We start from the raw sequence: 17,650 nt of genomic DNA, 5'->3' as shown, positions 1-17,650 counted from the left end.
AAACAGAAAGCTGTATCACTCAATGAATGTGCGGGTAATCTGTGATGAGGACCTGACTATCACCCACTGCTGCACCAGCTTCACCGGATCAACCCATGACTCCATGGTCCTGCGGAATAGCACCCTGCCTGCGTACATGGCACGTTATGGAGGGCAGCGGACCTGGCTTTTGGGTGAGTAAAAGCATCACCACTCACACCTCATTGCATGTGCATCAGGGCACGAGCAGGATGTTCACTGGAACCAGTGCATGGCCCACATCCTCCATGCCAATGCAGGGACACAATCGCACGCAAGAGTGGGTGGCCACGACTGGCCTCATCCACATGCGTCAACGGATGGACACCCCATCACATTCTGGGCACAGGCGGACAGGCACATGCAATGCTCTACAGGTACCAGAATGCATCACTGCCATGTCACAATACCCAGCATATCCTGACTCAGCCCCACCCACCACCACTACCCCCCCCCCCATCCTTGAGAGTCAGACCCTACAAATGGCCTGAGCAGCATTGCCTGTCACAGGGTGCATCAATGCGATAGAGAGCCCACAAGTGCACAGACCCAGATACATGTGTCACTCACTCAAATCCCAATAAGTATGCACTGCCCATTCACCTAAATCTAATGGCTCTCCATGTGTCCCATTCCATACATGTGATTCTGGTTATCCCCTACTACCGTGGCTGATGTGAGAGATGCCCAGACTCAACCAGGAAATGGCATACAATTGCGCTCACATCAGAACACGGACGACAATTGAGCAGACCTTTGGACTGTGAAAAGCACGTTTTCAGTGCCTTCACCACTCTGGTGGGGCACTAATGTACAGGCCAGTGAAGGTGGGGAAGATAGTCCTGGCCTGTGCCATGCTGCACAATATGTGCATCAGACATAACATACCCCTGCCCCCGGACATGGACATGCCTCCTGCACACGTTGATGACGCTGATGACAATGGTGACGGGGATACACCTGTTGACATGCCACAACACCATCACAGGGATGTCAGGGATGGGCGTGCAGCCCGCCAGGAACTCATCCTGAACTATTTAAGCAACCAGCAACTGCACACAACGTATGGAACACAGTGCATGTGATGCAGTGCAATAATAAAGCACACCACTTCGCGAATTGAATGTCTATGCAGAACCATGTGTATTTAGGAATTAACAAATATCAACGAACGTGTAGCTCACCACCCCACCCCAACTAACCCTACCACCTCGATCAACAACTAACCCTCCCCATTGCCCCCTCCCCAACTAAGCCTCCCAAACACACCCTCCCCAACTAACCCTCCCAGACGCACCCTCCCCAAAACACCAGCAGCTGTGTCACTGGAAGTCTTGTACTGGACATGTCCTTCTTTGGTGACCCTGACAGGTGCTGGGATCAGCGCCTTGGGCTGCTCTGTTGTGAGCTGGCAGGTGTGGTGATGATAGATGGGGATTGAGGGGGTCGGAACCTGCCGTGTCCCTGCGCTGTAGGGCTGCCTGCAGGGAAAGGGTGAGGGACTCAGTAAGTGCTGAGATTGCCTTGTTCCCCTCCCAGCCCCTCTGTGCAAGCAGGACAGTTGCGCATGAGGAGCGGGCCAGGGCAAGTTCACAGCGTCGGCAGGTGGCCTGCACACTCTCCCACATCATCCTGATCTCCTCCAGCTGCAGGCGCACAAGCCCAGCAATCTCGTCATGCCGTGCTTCGATGCGCCGTATGCGTGCATCCATGTCACAGATGCTGGGAATCGGTGGTGGAGGTGGACTGTGGAGGTAAGAGGGGCTGAATGAGGGATGGTGCTAGGGGGTGTGTTCTGGCAACCCCTCTGTGGTGTCCCCGCCCTCCTGCCCAGTATCGCCATCCGTCGAGGTGGCGATGTAGATGGGAGGCTGGTGGGGTCTGGGGGGTGGCTGTCTTGGTGGCAGTGGCAGCCGGTTGTGCCTGCGTGGGCATAGCTGGTGTTGCTGCAGGGGCAGCTTGCTGTGCCTCCGTGGGCGTAGCTGGTGTTGCTGCAGGGGCAGGTGGCATGCTCACTGGGCCCATGGTTTGTGTGGCCGCTGCTGGTGTGGCCTTGTGACTGGTGTTGCGGGCGTGGCTCTCCTCCTCTCTGTGGGTTGCCATGAGGTGCTTGTTCCACCTTGATCGCTGTCAGACGGGGTGCCTGTGGGGGTGAGATATGCATGCCGTTAATCACCTCTGTGACATCCTATGGCCTTGCAACATGCAGTCCATACATCGTGTGACATGATGCCTGTGCCTGGAATTTTTCAGTTCATACATTGGACATTTGTATGGCGCATATACACAAGTGTTTCCAAGCGCCACAAGACGAATGGGGGTGGACATAGGGAAGAAATTAGAATCAACGGTCGTATTGGTCTTTGTGACATTCTTACCATGCAATTGCAGGGAACAAAAAAGTGCAGTGGAGGGAGGAGTCAAAGAAGACCCCAAGGTTTATAGCCTGACAAGAGGGTGAGGGGAGGGGACCCATGAAAGGTGGCCAGAGAGTGGGTTTGAAACAGGGCACAGGCGTCACAATTAGAGGTTTCTCTGTCTTGCTGGCATTAAGGCAGCGATCATTAGCAGAGCACAGTGCATGAATAGCAGTCAGGCAGTCATGTATGAGAAAGGAAGGAGAGGAGGTAGAGGATGGGTGAATCCTGGCTCCACCAAGCCCCTGGACCCCTGCTCACCATCTCCATCCCACCCACCTCCACTATCCTTAGAACAGACAGACTCAATTCTATCGGTGGAGGTGTAGCCACCAAAGCCAAGTCAAACTTACAGCTACAATAAAACCCTGAAGGATATGAAACCCACTAGCCAAATTCACTGTCAACCACAAAACCACTGTCAATCTAGTAGTGATCTATAGGTCACCCAGCTCCAACACCCAGCCAGAAACAGACATACCATTTCTACTAGCACCCTTCATCAAACCTAAGACCAAATGTGTTATCCTTGGAGACCTAAACCTAGGCTTCAGCAACCCCTCAGACCATAAAATCAAAGCCCTCCATGCGGCCCTCAAAGACATGTATTTTAACCAATTGGTCAACTCTCCCACCCACATAAAAGGGAGAACATTGGATTGGATACTATCACTCAATACCACTATAACTATTGACTCCGTTATACCAGTAGTCTGGTCAGACCATCATAGCGTAAACTTCACCTTCAACTGCAATGAGATCCATATTCCTACGAACATAATCCTAGACACATACAAAACCAGGACCGACCGCAAGCTCACCTCTGATAACCTGAACCCTCTCCTAAGCAAATACCTCACAACCACAGTGATCACCTGTGATAACCCAGACAAACTAGCAACTACTTACCACAAATGTCTCACAGAGGCAATAGATTCACTAGCACCAATCACAACCAAAATACGCCACCCAACTAAAAAAATCATCCTTTTGGTTCAAGGATGAATTATTAACACTCAGAAGAACCAAGTGTACCCTCGAACAGGTATACAAAAAATCCCCTTCCACAGACACTGCTAATGCTTTCAACATAGCCAATACAGCGTATAAAACAGCTACCATATTGCATAAAGCAGATGCCTTTAATCTCCGTATCTACAATGCAGCTTCAGATTCTAAGGAATTGTTCTCTATCTTAAGAGAACTGGAGAACCCCATTCCAACACCCAGCCCAACTAACATCACCAAAGAATGGTGCACTACCATTCAAGATGCCCTATCCTCCAAAATCCAACTGCTACAAAAGAAAATCATCACCAGGAAAGCAATACCCACCAGCAAAAACCATGAACCTACTACACCTCAAGCACTCTGTGACCCAACCATACCCATGTTCGACTTCACTCCAGTAACACAAGAACAAGTGAGCTCCACCATTGCCAAGCTGAAAGCCTCAAACTGTAAGGGTGACAACTTCCCTGCACACATAGTCAAAGATTGCGCTACTTCTCTCACCCCCATCGTCACCAACTTCGTCAATGCTTCCTTCAGCACCAAACTAGTCCCAGCCAGTATCAAAGAAGCCTGGGTCACTCCTCTGCTCAAAAAAACCTACCCTTGACCCCACTGTATCCACTAATTACCGCCCAATAACCACCATCCCAGTTCTACTTAAGATCATTGATAAAATAGCCTACACACAAATTCAAACACACATCGAACAATACCAACTCTTAGGAGCTCTCCAATTGGGCTTCAGACCCAACCACAGTACAGAAATGGCACTCCTAGATTTGAAATCTCAAATGGACACCATTAGGGACTCAGGGAAACTCTGAATGCTACTGCTACTTGACTTATCAGCTGCGTTTGATCCCGTAGACCATGACAAACTTTGCACCTCACTAACCAAAGAGTTTAACTTCTCAAACAATGCCACCCTCTTGGTTAAATCGTTCCTCTCCGAACGCACATCTAGAGTCTCCATAGGTAAAGTAGCAGCAGATCCTATAGTAGTCCCCATAGGTGTACCGCAAGGCACCTGCCTCTCACCAACGCAATATAACGCCTATACCAAACTCCTCTTCGCAGTGCTAGACGACATGGGTGTCATCTACACAAACTTCGCAGATGACACCCAGATCCTTGTCCCCATTACTGGGATCTGAGACCAAGACACCTTAAAAATTAAGAGTCTATTCCGTTATTCAAAACTGGATGGCCCTCAACAGTCTGTGTCTCAACGATGAGAAGACTGAAATTCTCATTGTGGACTCTCCTTCAAAAATAGCCTCCCTCCAGGCAGACTATTCAGCAATCAACATAGATGGCTCCATGATCCCAGTCCTCATACATGTTAAAACATTAGGAGTCTATCTCAATGCCATCCTCTCTATGACCAAACATATCTCAGCACTTTTCCGCATCCACTTCGTACACATCTAAATTCATTGCATTAAGTCGCCAATTTGTTACACCAACTAATTGCATCACCCTAGCTAGAGCACTAATACTCTCGAAGCTGGATTACTGCAACGCACTACTGATAGGAACTTCAAATAACAATCTCGTCCAACTCCAACTCATGCTGAATAAAGCACTACGTGCTGCCTTAGGTATAAAGAAAGCTGATCACATCTCTAACATCAGGAGAGAAGCACATTGGTTGCCCATCATGGCAAGAATACTATTTAAAATACTATGTGTTACTCAAAAATGCCTTTCTAACAAAGCCCCCATCTACCTTAACAGTGCCATTAAGAAAAAGAAGCCCAACAGGGTGCTAAGATCCAATAATGACGAACTCCTAGAGATCCCCCGCTTCAAATATGCTAGAGCAGGAGGGAGTAGCTTTCAAGTCCTCGCCCCTAAACATTGGAACTCACTCCCTACCTACATCAAAAAGGAAGACTCATTCCTCAAATTCAAAAAAAGATTAAAAACGTGGCTCTTTAACAAATCCTAGCCATCCTGTAGACCTATCTACATCCCCAGCTCTCATTAGCCTCCCAATTTTTCAGATACTACTCATTCTTGGGAGCGAGATCGTTCTATATGTACATACTTCTCTCTCTACTGTTTATCACATCTAATCTGTAACTCTCTCTGTGTAACTATATCCAACTTCCATCTTGCAATAATGTTCTGAATACCTATGCAAATGTAACTATGTATATTCCTTTGCCAATGTAACCACGCTGTGATACCCCAGGGTCTGGTCGTGTAATAAAATAAAATAAAATAAAAATAAAATAAAGGAACTGTGCATTAGATCTTGATGGGGACATTGTGCACCCTGTAGTGTTTTCTGGTTGCTTCATATGTATATTTTGTATTGTTCCTCTGACAAGTTTGCCTCCCTTCTGCCTTCCTCTCTACTCCATTCTAGGCCATTTCTATATTTATTAAGCAAGGAATCTCCCCTTTGAGAACATACAAGGTGTTCTGTTTTCTTCATTCATTCACATTTTGTCATTTGTTATAGTGCCTTTCACCATAATTATGGTCCCAACACACTTTTGCTTGAACGCCCTTGGAGGGACCGCAGTCCAAAAATTTGGAGAAATTTGGGAGTTGCTATTATGTGTGTGTGCATTTCAGCCATTAACGTTATGCAAGAGTAGCCAAGCCCTGCTCGTCACCCATGTCTAAATGGAGTGTGTATGGGTGCAGCGGAGCTATACTATATAGACTAAAGGGGGATTGTGTTTAAGGAGATACAGAGTTATGTGGGAAGCAACAGTTTGAATATTTTTCCCATAAAAGTATCTTTATTCAGAGGGGGATGTGCAATAGTGTTTGTGTTATATGTGAGTGCAGGGTGTGTTGAGTGATCCACCCGCCTTTTGCTAAATTGTGAAGGTGCAGTGTGTGACAGGAGAAATGGGTTAGCTGTAGCAACAACAATGTCTACTTCATGGGTTCCATCTATGGAGAATGAGCAGTGCTATGTTTCACAGGAAATCTAAGTGCTAGATGAATGCAGAATACCCTTTGAGAGGAACCTAGTGAGAGATTACTATCCCTAGTTCCTTCTAGTGTAAAAACAAGGTCCCCGTTTCATGATTACATGCAGCGGCATGGCTCACCCTCCTATGCTTTAAAGTTACTTGCCGTGCCAACTACAAGCAAGGGGTCCGAGGTGCCTGATTGTCCTCCTACGGAATGATCAGCATGATTTTTCCAAGGTGCAATTCAAGTGTGATGCATTTCCCACCCTCCAAGCCCATTTGAGTGCAATGCCTGGCCCACTGTCAGGATTTGTTCCAGGTGCAAGTTGCTGGAGTAACTACATGAGTCCTCCATGGGTGCGTGGCATCCCACAGGGAAGGTTGGTTGGCAGAGCAAAAGCAGTTGAAAGGAGAGAAGAAGCTAGTAGCTAACAGAAGGGCAGGTGGGGTGGGGGGTATGTGGGTCAGGGACTGCGGATAAGACGTGTGTGTTTGAGAGGTGGGGAGTGGGCACAGAGAGACAGAGGATTAGAAAGTCAGGGGGAAACGGCCAGATTTTGAGGGCTTTCCCGAAAACCAGGTGATCCTCTATGAGGCAGAGTGTGAATGGGAGGGAGTTCCAGAAAGTCAGGACAGAGAAAGTCACCTCCTAATCTGGACAACTTGAGGGGGTACTAGGAGGTGTGCAGACCCAGGTCTGATGATGCTGGTGGGACAGTAGCGAGTGAGTTTGTTTTGGAGGAATTCCTGGTATTTCTTGTGAATTGTGCGGTGGCTAATGCACTTGGCTTTGAAGGAGGCCTGTTTTTTTATGGGAAGAGTATCTTGACTACAGGGGGAGATGTGTTCTCTAGGGCAGAGTGCAAGGAGGAGCTTTGCTGCAGAGTTTTAAATCTGTTGGAGCTTTCTAAGTTGGTATGTGGGAGTGTCTAGGTAGAGGGAGTAAGAGTAGTCTAGGCGTAAGAGGTTGATGGCCATGATTGCAAAAACTCTATGAGGGTAGGAAAGATAAGGAAAGATCTGCTTGAGGATGCTGTGGGGGAAAGTGCACGATCTGGAGACTGCATTAATATGACTGGACAGGCTCATGTCTGAGCTAAAGGTACATCGAAGGTTTTTACGTAGGGGGATGCAGTGGGCATGGGTCCTAATGAATGCGGCCAAGAGATAGTTTGGGAAGGAGAGATATTTTGCCGCAGATTAGGATTTCGTTTTTCTGGGGTTAAGGAGCAGGTGATTGTTCGTCATCCAGGCGTCAATATCTGAGAGGCAGGATGCCAAGTCTGGGGGGGGTGAGGAAGGGGAGTTGGGAATCTTGAGGATGATCTAAGGGTCGTCAGCATAGTAATAACAGGTGAGATTGTGGGAACGTATGAGCTTGGGGAGAGGCGAAAGGTAAAGGTTGAAAAGGAGGGGGAGAGAGATGCTCCCTGGGGGACTGGATGGGGGGCAATGGAGAAAGGATGGAGAGAGACTATTTGGGAGCAGTCGGAGAGGAAAGAGGAGATCCATCTGAGCGCAGAGTCCCTTATGCCTAGGTCAAAGAGTCAGTTTGTGAGGATGTAGTGGTTAATCACTTTGAAGGCTTTTGAGAGGTCAAGGAGGATGAGAGCAGTGCAACCCTCAGAGTTTGCTATTTTTTTCAGGTCGTCCCAGATAGAGACCAGGGAGGAGTTCCATGGAGAGGGTCTAAAGCCAGACTGGGCAGGGTCAAGAAGGACGTGAGCCTCAGTGAAATGTGTGAGCTGGACGTATGCTATGCAATGTAGTCATTTGGTTATGAAGCGGTTGCTGGAGATTTGGTGGTATTTGGAGGGGAGGACGGGGGTCAAGAGAGGGCTTTTTTAGTAGTGATTTGACGTGAGAGGTTTTGTATGCTGGTGGAAAGATCCCTGCAGTTAGTGACTGGTTGATTATAGATCTGCCGATGGTGCATGCCCAGGTGGAGAGGATGTTTTTGAAGAGGGCTGGGGGGCAGGGGTCTCCTGGGGAACCTGAACGGCAGCTTTTGGAGAGAAGCCTTGAGAACTCGGGATGGGAGATTGCAGAGAAGGAGCTGAAGAGGGTGCGAGTTGGGGGCAGCAGAAGGGGGACTGCTGGTATAGGGGCGGAAGGGGTTGGTAGTTTAGCATGGATGGCAAGGTTCCTTTCAGTGGCTATGTTGAAGTAATGGTTGGAAAGAGTGTTGCGTAGTGCCTGGGAGACAGAGGGAGGTCTTGAACTCAGAGATGGTCTTGTGGAGTTCTTTGCATGAGTTGTTTGCATTGGTTATGCGGTAGGTGTAGAAGGCATGTTTGGCTTTTGTAATTTAAAATCTGTAGTTTCTCGTCTGTCCAGCCAGAGTGGCTTTGTTTTGGGCGAAAGGGTTGGTCCACCAGTGTCGTTCCAGCTGGTGGTTGAGGGTTTTGAGGAATTTGAGGCAAGGGCTGAATCACCTGGGGGAAGGACCTTTGTGGTGGGACGGGGTATTGTGAAGGTTAAGGGGGACTGAGCATCTGAGAGCCATTGGTCGAAAAGGTCTGGGGAGGGGTTCCTCCCTGGAGGAGGAGATGGGAAGGGTGGAGAATAGGGCAGAGGAAAGGTCAGGGCAGATGGTAACCTTGTTCCAGAGTGGGATCCTGGGGGAGGGGGCAGGGAGAAGGGGGCAGAAATCGGGGAGGGGAGACGGGGCGTGGGAGTCAGGACTGAGAAGAGGATGGTAGAGATTAGGTTGGATGAGCTGAACACTGTCTGAGGTGTGACCTGGAATGTGTGTGGGGCCTGATATGAGCTGGGTCAGATTGAGGCCTTCCATGTTATCAATGAGATGACGGGTCATGCGACTGGGGGGGGTATCAAACCAGATGTTTAGATCAGCAAGAACAGTGAGAGTCGGGTGAGAGGGCAGTATGGCTAATACAGAGTCACTCCGGGAGTCTGGACGTTCTGTTATAGCCCAGGGTTCTGTAAAGGAGGAGGAAGCTGAGGGAGAAAGAAGGGGAGCATTCGTATTTAACTGTCAGGGATTCACAGTCATTGCAGGGTTGTTTTTCCACCTGTTTCGGTATGGGGTGAGGTTTGTGGAGGATGGCTATAACAACGGCTCTGCTGGCTCTGTTGTGGGTGATCAGGGAGTAGCCTGGGGGGGGAGGCCTTGTGTGCAGAGGGGAGGAAGTCGTCAGAGAACCAGTTTTAAGTGATGAAAAGATTGTCAGGGTTTTCATCGGAGATGAGGTAAAAAATCATCTGTTCATTTCTGGCGACTGATCTGGCGTTGATGAGGATGCAAGAGGGGTTTGCCCGCAAGCCTTTGTAGATCAGGCCATCGAAGTATGCATCTGAAAGGTAAGAGTGCCCCCGGCTCCAAAATGGCGGGCGCAACGTGGCCCCATAACGAGGCGGCGTCGGGTTGCTAAGCAACTGCATCGTACTTCAACCAATTAGCATCGCTGGCAGGCGGAAGCCAGCGCAGGACAAAGGCCAGGAAAAAGGCTGTTAGCCCCTGTTTGCTCCGGTTTATGACGGCGCTGAGTCTGACTTATCATGCCTAAGGTAAGCCCACTACCTGACTTGGCCGGGCCATACACCCCCTCCCCCACCAGCATGTAGCTGTGTCTTCCCCCACCGACCACTCTGCAATCCTACTACACAGCGGTTGGCTTCGGAGGAATTCCCACTGCACCTGCTGCGTCACACATGATACTTCCATCCGCTTGCTGCACCGATCTACTTAGGTTGCATGTACCCTACGCTATAACTCCAAGTTGAATATCTAATGCCACACCTAGGCTACTACGACTCTTTCCATAGCACTGCACCTAGCCCAATTCCCAGTATTACTGCTAGCCTTTGACTGTGAGTAGACTCTTTGCTGCAATTAGCCTAATCCTACTATGAGTCTTGACACTGTATCGAGCCCACCACGGCCTGCGATCTATGGTGATGAATGCTACAATTGAACGTCATCATTGTTCTGAATCTAGTCCTCATATCTAGTATACTAATGCATTTAGCCCAATTGTTGAATTTAGCCTAGGACTGCATTTAGCCCAATTGCCGCTTTTAGCCCAATTGTCGCATCTGGCTTGTTATTGCATTTGGCCCAATTGTTGATTTTAGTCCAGGACTACATTTGGCCCAACTGTTGCACCTAGCCTACTACTGCATTTTGCCTAATTGCTGAATTTAGCCTATGACTGCATATAGTACAATTTGTTGCATTTAGTCTACGACTGCTTTTAGCCCTATTGTCGCAACTGGCCTACTACTGCATTTGGCCTAATTGTTGAATTTAGCCTAGGGCTGCTTTTAGGCCAACTGCTGCATTTAGCCTTACTTGCCACATCTGGCCTGTTACCGCATCCAACCTAATTGTTGAATCTAGTCCAATTACTGCATTCGGCCTAACTCTTCTAGGAGTAGGTTTGTTACTGCTTGTAACCCACTATAGCCTACCACTACAAATAGCCTAGAGCGCCATTTAGCCACCATCTACCGGTGCCAAACCTACTGTAGCTGCGACATGTCTGTTACGCTCACCTGGCTCCCACAGGGGCGTCGGTCGGACCCGGACAGCTGCGGTCTCCACCCACGTGATGCGTAGTGCAGCGATGACTGACTGGATCTGCTCTCCTAATCTTGTCTGCTTAACCCGTAGAAATATTCTCCTGCAAGTGGAGAGATGGATTTAGCCACTTGTGGATTCAAGTGATGGCACCCCCACAGTTCTCCCCAACTAATCACTTCCGAAATGCCCTCACAGCAATCTCACCTTATATTCTTGAAAGATGAGCTCTCCATCCTGCGTGGATTTGCAGGGGCGCGTCGATTCCAGTTACTTCACCGGTTTGAAGGCTCAGGAGAGTTCCGGAGAGTATTGTCTCTGAGGTTCCTGGTGAGGACCAGTAAGTATTAAGTTCATAGAGTTCAATATGTCCGATATTCGCTCTTGTTCCCCCCCTTCCTTTCTTGTCTTGCAGCTGGCTCGTGAAAAGATGCTCTTGTGGCAGCTGGTGGCGCTCAGGTAAGAGTCTGTATTACCCGGCGCTGTCCGCTAAATGTTGCACGAGGAAAACGTGTTGTTTTGTCTCTCTTTACAGATGCGGCACGTGAAAATATGGAGAGTCACAAAAGGATACCTCCGGTGGTAAATCAGGTAAGTCTATGGTGGTAAGAATTATATTTGTTGGTTCCCTCGGCTCACCTTGTGGTTTTCTTTTGTCTCCTAGGTGCCGAAGTTCGGCGAAGAAATGATGGAGGCAGCGCCGACCCGAAGGATGCTGTGAAGACTGGTGAGTATGGCGCGGTGCTGCAGCTGGAGGTGCGGCGCATGCAGAAATTATTGTCTTTACTGGTCCGGAGACAAGATGGATCCCGAATCAGGTGTGGAAGAGAAATCGTTTGTTTTCTAACCTTGTCCCTTTCTTTCCTCTTTGTTTTTAGGAGCTCCGGATTCTAGGCGGGCGTGGCTGAAGACTGGATACAGGCTGCAGGCACGGCGAGTGTTACGCTGCTGGGTGCAGAATAACGCTAAGCGTGTGTTGCTGGTCGGGCGTGGTTTAAATAGCCTCAAAAGAAGTCCCTAGAACCACACCCGAGTAAAAAAATAGTCCCTTTAGAAAAATAGTCCCTTTCAGGCTTCATGTTGGATTGGAGTCATTTGCAGCATGGTCTGCCTGAGATAAGTAATGACTATGAGCCTGGCGCCTTAGGCGCCTGGAGTGAACCCAGATAGCCCCTGGCCGGGGCTGCTGAGGTTTTACTAAATGTCTAGATGCCTGCTCCCGGGGCTGATGGGCTTGGTCCGGATGCCTGGGGGTAGGCATCATGACAATGCCAAACTGTAGTCTAAAACTAGCATTGTCGGCGCTCATTAGCGCCTACCTAGTCATGGCCCTAGCACTGTCTACGTCCAAGACCATTCACCTACCTTATACGACGAGCTGCACTTCTTGCCTACCTAATAACTCAGCCACTGTTATCCGATCTAGCATCCAAAGGAACAGACTTAGAGCTAGGACAAAAAAACTGCTTGCTAAACCAAAACTATAAACCAGCACCCTACCTAGCCAAAAATGCAAACACAACGAACACCTCTGACACCAAATTAGCTCACGGAACCAACAATACTTATGAGACCCAAACTAATAGAATTAATTTGCAAAGACTTAGGCCCATACATGACCTAAATACAACAAAGGCTAAACCATCCAATGACAAGGCTAGTTTGCCTGCCTTAAAAAATCAAAGGTGCCCTAATTAATGCCAGATCTATCCCGGCATATGCCTTCGATATTTCCGATCTCATCACAACAAATGACCTGGACTTTATTGCTATTTCAGAAACCAGGGACAGCATTAGCCTATGCCATCATTCGAAAAGACAGGACTACTATAAAGGGAGGAGGCATCGCCTTCATCTCCAAATCTAACCTGAACATTAGAGAAATTCCAAACATCCCCTTCTCCTCAGGAGAACTCTTGTCCACCACAATCTCCATATCAGCCACTTCTTCACTAAATGTACACCTCAATTATAGGCCACCAGGTCCCATCTCTTCATTCGATGGAGACATCGCGTTCCCACTAACCACAGATACAAAACACACTTCTAAAGTCATCATCATCCTTGGAGACTTTAATTTAGGTCTTCACGACAGCATAGACTCTCAAGCATCCACACTTGCTAATACCATCGAAACTCATGGGCTGACCTTATGATCCGCTGGTCCTACCCACGCCAAAGGTCGAACGCTTGATTGGCTCGCGGACCGTAACTGCTCTACGCATATCTCTAACAATAATCCCTGCCCCTGGTCAGATCACAATATTATACTATTCCAAATCAATACCAATGCATCTACCAATTCGCACAAACCGATAGCACCTGCCACTCGAGCTCAAAATATGCATAATATTACACCAGAAAACATCCTCCCTCTTATGTCGCAGCTCACTACGCATGAGATAGCGCCCTGAGACCCGGCCTTTCTCTCAAGTGATGGAAACAGCATTAGATGCAGTGGCCCCACTAGGAAACTGCAAAGCTAAGCCTAAAACACATCTAAACCAGTGGTTCACCCCTGAACTTAAAGACCTTTGTAGCAAAAAAAGGCATCCAGAAAATAACTGGAGGAAAAACCCATCAGTCACTAACAAACTTCAATTCACTTCCCTAGCCTCTGATTACAAAAAGGTCACTCATCAAGCGAAAAGTAATGCATACAACCTATACATTTAAAATGCTAACTCTAGTTCCAAACAGCTTTTCTCAGTCCTAAGAGAACTCGAAGCCCCTTCTCAGACCCCTAACCTCTGCATCAAAGAGCAAGCCTGGTGCGAAAACATTAAAAAGGCTCTCCTGGATAAAATCTCAACACTATAAATGAATAACAAAAAGCTAAAACTTAACTCTACTCAACAGACTACCAGCGAACCGTCACCGCCTAAATTATTCCTTAAGTTTGAATTCTCTACCATCACGACAGAGGAGACCATCAAAATCATAAAAGGCCTCAAACCCTCACGCTGTCAAGGCGACAAATGTCCTGCAACATTAATTAAAGACAATGCACATAACCTGGCACCTTTCATCACCTCCCTTATAAATATAAATAACTCATTTACTTCTAACAAAGTGCCAGACAACTTGAAGGAGGCCTGGGTGGTGCCCTTCTTAAAAAAAAAACTATGCTAGACCCTAATGTACCCACAAACTACCGACCTATCATGACAGTATAGTTTGTGCTAAAAAGTCTGGACAGGGTAGCCTATGTACAGATCCAAAAATACTTGCGATCACACCATCTGCTGGGTCTTCGGCAATCAGGTTTCCGTCCAGGCCATGGCACGGAAACGGCCCTAGTACACCTTAAAGCACAAATGGACCAGGTCAGGGATGTAGCCATCCTCCTCCTCCTGGACCTCTGGGCAGCATTCGATCTTGTAAATCACAACAACCTAGGCCACCACCTATCCAGTGATGCTCATTTCTCCAATGACTCTGTAGCCTGGATCAAATCTTTCCTGTCAAACCGCACAATGAGAGTCTTCTCTGCGGGTGCAACAGCCATTCCCACCGCAGTCACCTGCGGAGTGCCCCAGGGCTCATGCGTGTCACCAACCATGTATAATGCATTTACAAAACCTCTCTTCGTCAAACTGGATAATTTGGGTGTCACATATACAAACTATGCTGACGACACCCAAAATGCTAATCCTGATAACAGGCGACTACACAACTGATACGAATGCCTTAAATGCTATATATCTCACAATCCAAGCTTGGATGGCCCAGAATGAGCTCTGTCTCAATGATAAGACTGAGATCCTCATCATGGCCAGCCAAGCCAAACTCAAAAATCTGTCCCCACTATACCAATCCTTCAACATTGATGGAAACATCATAAAAACAGCTAAAGATGTAAAGACCCTAGGAAACTCGACTCTTCACTCATCCTATCTCGCCAAGTAAACGGTATCACAGTGGCCTCCTCTTACACAGCGAAACTCATCACAGCGTGCAGACCATATCTTACAAAAGAGAACTGCATCATTGTCATGGTCATGAAGTCAGGGGCACAGGCATGCAGGGGTCGCATGCACAGGAGACCTGGGTGGACACTGTCCTGGTGCCTTTGGCGCCACGCTCATGAACAAAAGTAAACAAGAACATCCATTTAACACCAAAATGTTTTTACTATGGACATAGCACACAGCATTAACCTTGACCATTCCATCCATTAAGCAGCCCCAAGTGCATTCTTGGGTGTGGCTGCTAATGGATTGCCTTCGCACGTGCTCACTCTCTAGGAGTGGCAGGGTGTGGCTGCTAAGCTAGCCCTAATGGGCGTGCCCACGATCTCAGCTATATAAGCTGCCCCGATCCTCAAGACAGACGCTTAACGTTATTCTGCACTTGCAAGCAGCGTAACTCTCACCGTCGCCTGAGGTCAAACTTACCTTTGGAGATCCTGCTTCCTGCCAGCATACTTACCAACTGGGGGAAGCTGTTCTTACCTGTACATCTCTTCGGCAAACCAAGTATTCATCTTTACACTTTCCGGAACGCCGAAATCTTCATCTTGGCACCACAGCACGACACACTCCATCGTCGACAGCAGCGCCTGCAAGGAAAAACAGAAGACAAGGTTAGAAATTGAAAAAACTGTCTGTTTAAGGTTGCGCTTCCCCATACTTCGCGCTTTTCCTTAAACCATCACTTATCTGCTGTCGAATATTACTGTAGCATCCGCGTCTCGTGTCTCACAGCTGCATTGAGGCCGCATTTCCATCTAAGGGAAGAAAACGAGAGACATTATTGTGGGCATACATAGGAGCAACATATAAAAACATTAAAGAGAATGAACAGCATCACAAGAGCTCAAGAAAGACTTAACAATCATAAGGAGAAGCATAGTCGCAGCTGGACTGGAATAATTCTTATCAGGGATCAGTGAAGGAACTAGATCCCATTCGACGCGCCCCTGCCAGAAGTAGCAGGACAGAGAGCTTATCTTCCATAATTCACAGGTGAGCTTTATGGGCCGGCGTATGCTCACAGAAACGTACCACTGCTCACAGCTTTTCTACTGAGGAAGTGGCCTGAAGGGGTGATTCAAGTTCATGGATGGCTGCAACCGTGCCCCAACGCTTCCACAGAGACCAGGTGAGCGTAACAATCACCCTGGCCAGAGCTCTAATTCTCTCCAGGATCGATTACTGCAATGCCATCTTTGCCGGCTCTTCAACAAAAGAATTATGAAACTCCAAATCATGCAGAACAATGCCATAAGAGCTGCCCCAAATATTCCCAAATCAGACCATATTTCCACCGTCAGAAGAAACACTAATTTGCCACCAGTGAAAGACGGGATCACATTCAAAGTACAAACACTAGCCCATAAATGTCTCTCCAACTCAGCACCACACCATCTCTCTTGTCTAATAACAAAAAAACAGACTGCCAGACCCAAACGCATGGCTTATCTCGGCCAATTAACCAAGCCGAGATTCAAAAAGCAAAGAGCAGGGGTTGCAAGCGTCCCGGTTATGGCAGCTAACTATTGGGATGTCCTGCCCCTAGCTATAAGGATGGACCCAGCCCTTCTATCCTTCCGCAAAAAACTAAAACCTTGGTACTCCACACAGGAGACCTAGCCACACTCTCCCCACCCGCTAGTTACCAAGTAGCACCCACACCAGCCCACTCTGACAACCTCCATCCAAGTAACCATACTCTTAAGCTGTCCCTGTTTGAAACTAATGTCAACAGCTGCACCACTTGGATCATAAGAACCACATAGCCACTGTAACTAAAAACTGAAGCATGCATTGTATGCGAACTGCATTACCTGTAACCAAATTCTTAAGCCGGTCGAATATGTAACTAAGATCTTAGACGGCAAATCTTTGTAACCGTCTCATTAAGCCTGCCTTTAACCACAATCTTAAGCAGGCTCTTTTTATGATCTGCATTAAGTGTAACCACTCTGCTTTACCTTGCACTACTTGTAACTATATTCTTAAGCTGATGCGCCCAGTTGCCTTGGGTTAGGTGCGCAATACAAATGTATTAATAAATAAATAAAGAGGAGGGTGAGGGGAAAATAAGGCAGGATATGGTGCGGGTGGGGTTGGGGAGCATGGGTGGGACAAGAAGGGGAGGGGGGAAGGGGAGAGGACGAGAGGATGGACAGGGTTGGTCATGGGGGTTGGGGTGTAGCAGAGTGGGGAGGAGAGGGGTCGCAGAGGGAGGGCTGCAGCTGGTGGCGACTGAACGATGGGGGCTGCCAAAGGTGTGCGGGTGGGGTGTATGGAGAGTCGGGAGTTTTGGCTATGGCACAGGTTTGAATCCCAGTCCATTGCTTAGACACTGGTCTCCGGTAATAAGCACACTCCTAAAGATTAATTGATATATTGATATCTGGGAAATAAAATGGAAACACCTTATGGTCAAGGCAGCTCTTCCCACATGCTTCTCATGTGTTGCTCAGTGTTTGGCTAAAACACGAGTGCAAAAGTATGACTCATTTAAGGTAACAATCTGCTAGTGTTTTCTTTTATGCACTGAACAATAACGAGAATACTCAAGCATTTCTTGGGAAATTGTTCAAGCTGTGAAAATCACTGGTTAGACCAAAGAACATAGGTTTTAGCTCACTGTAGAAAAAATAGCCGAAGTGACTGCACCAGGTGAATGACATTTGTTTTATGTAGCTCAAGTAGCTTTGATCTCCAAGATGCCACGTATCCGTTGACCTTGGTGGTAACCGGCTCGGACTGGCC

At 47.9% G+C, this 17,650-nt stretch overlaps 1 protein-coding gene across 1 annotated transcript in view; it reads left to right on the top strand.

The window, feature by feature from the left end:
• LOC138492304 (rab5 GDP/GTP exchange factor-like) overlaps positions 1 to 17,650 on the top strand; it is a 664,850-nt gene that overhangs the window by 346,531 nt on the left and 300,669 nt on the right. The window lies entirely within an intron of this gene.

This window comes from Ambystoma mexicanum, chromosome 10, assembly GCF_040938575.1.
Source record: "Ambystoma mexicanum isolate Mex_15411 chromosome 10, UKY_AmexF1_1, whole genome shotgun sequence".
NCBI lineage: Eukaryota > Metazoa > Chordata > Amphibia > Caudata > Ambystomatidae > Ambystoma > Ambystoma mexicanum.
Note: the sequence above shows the minus strand (reverse complement) of the source record. Positions and strands in the feature narration are given on the sequence as shown.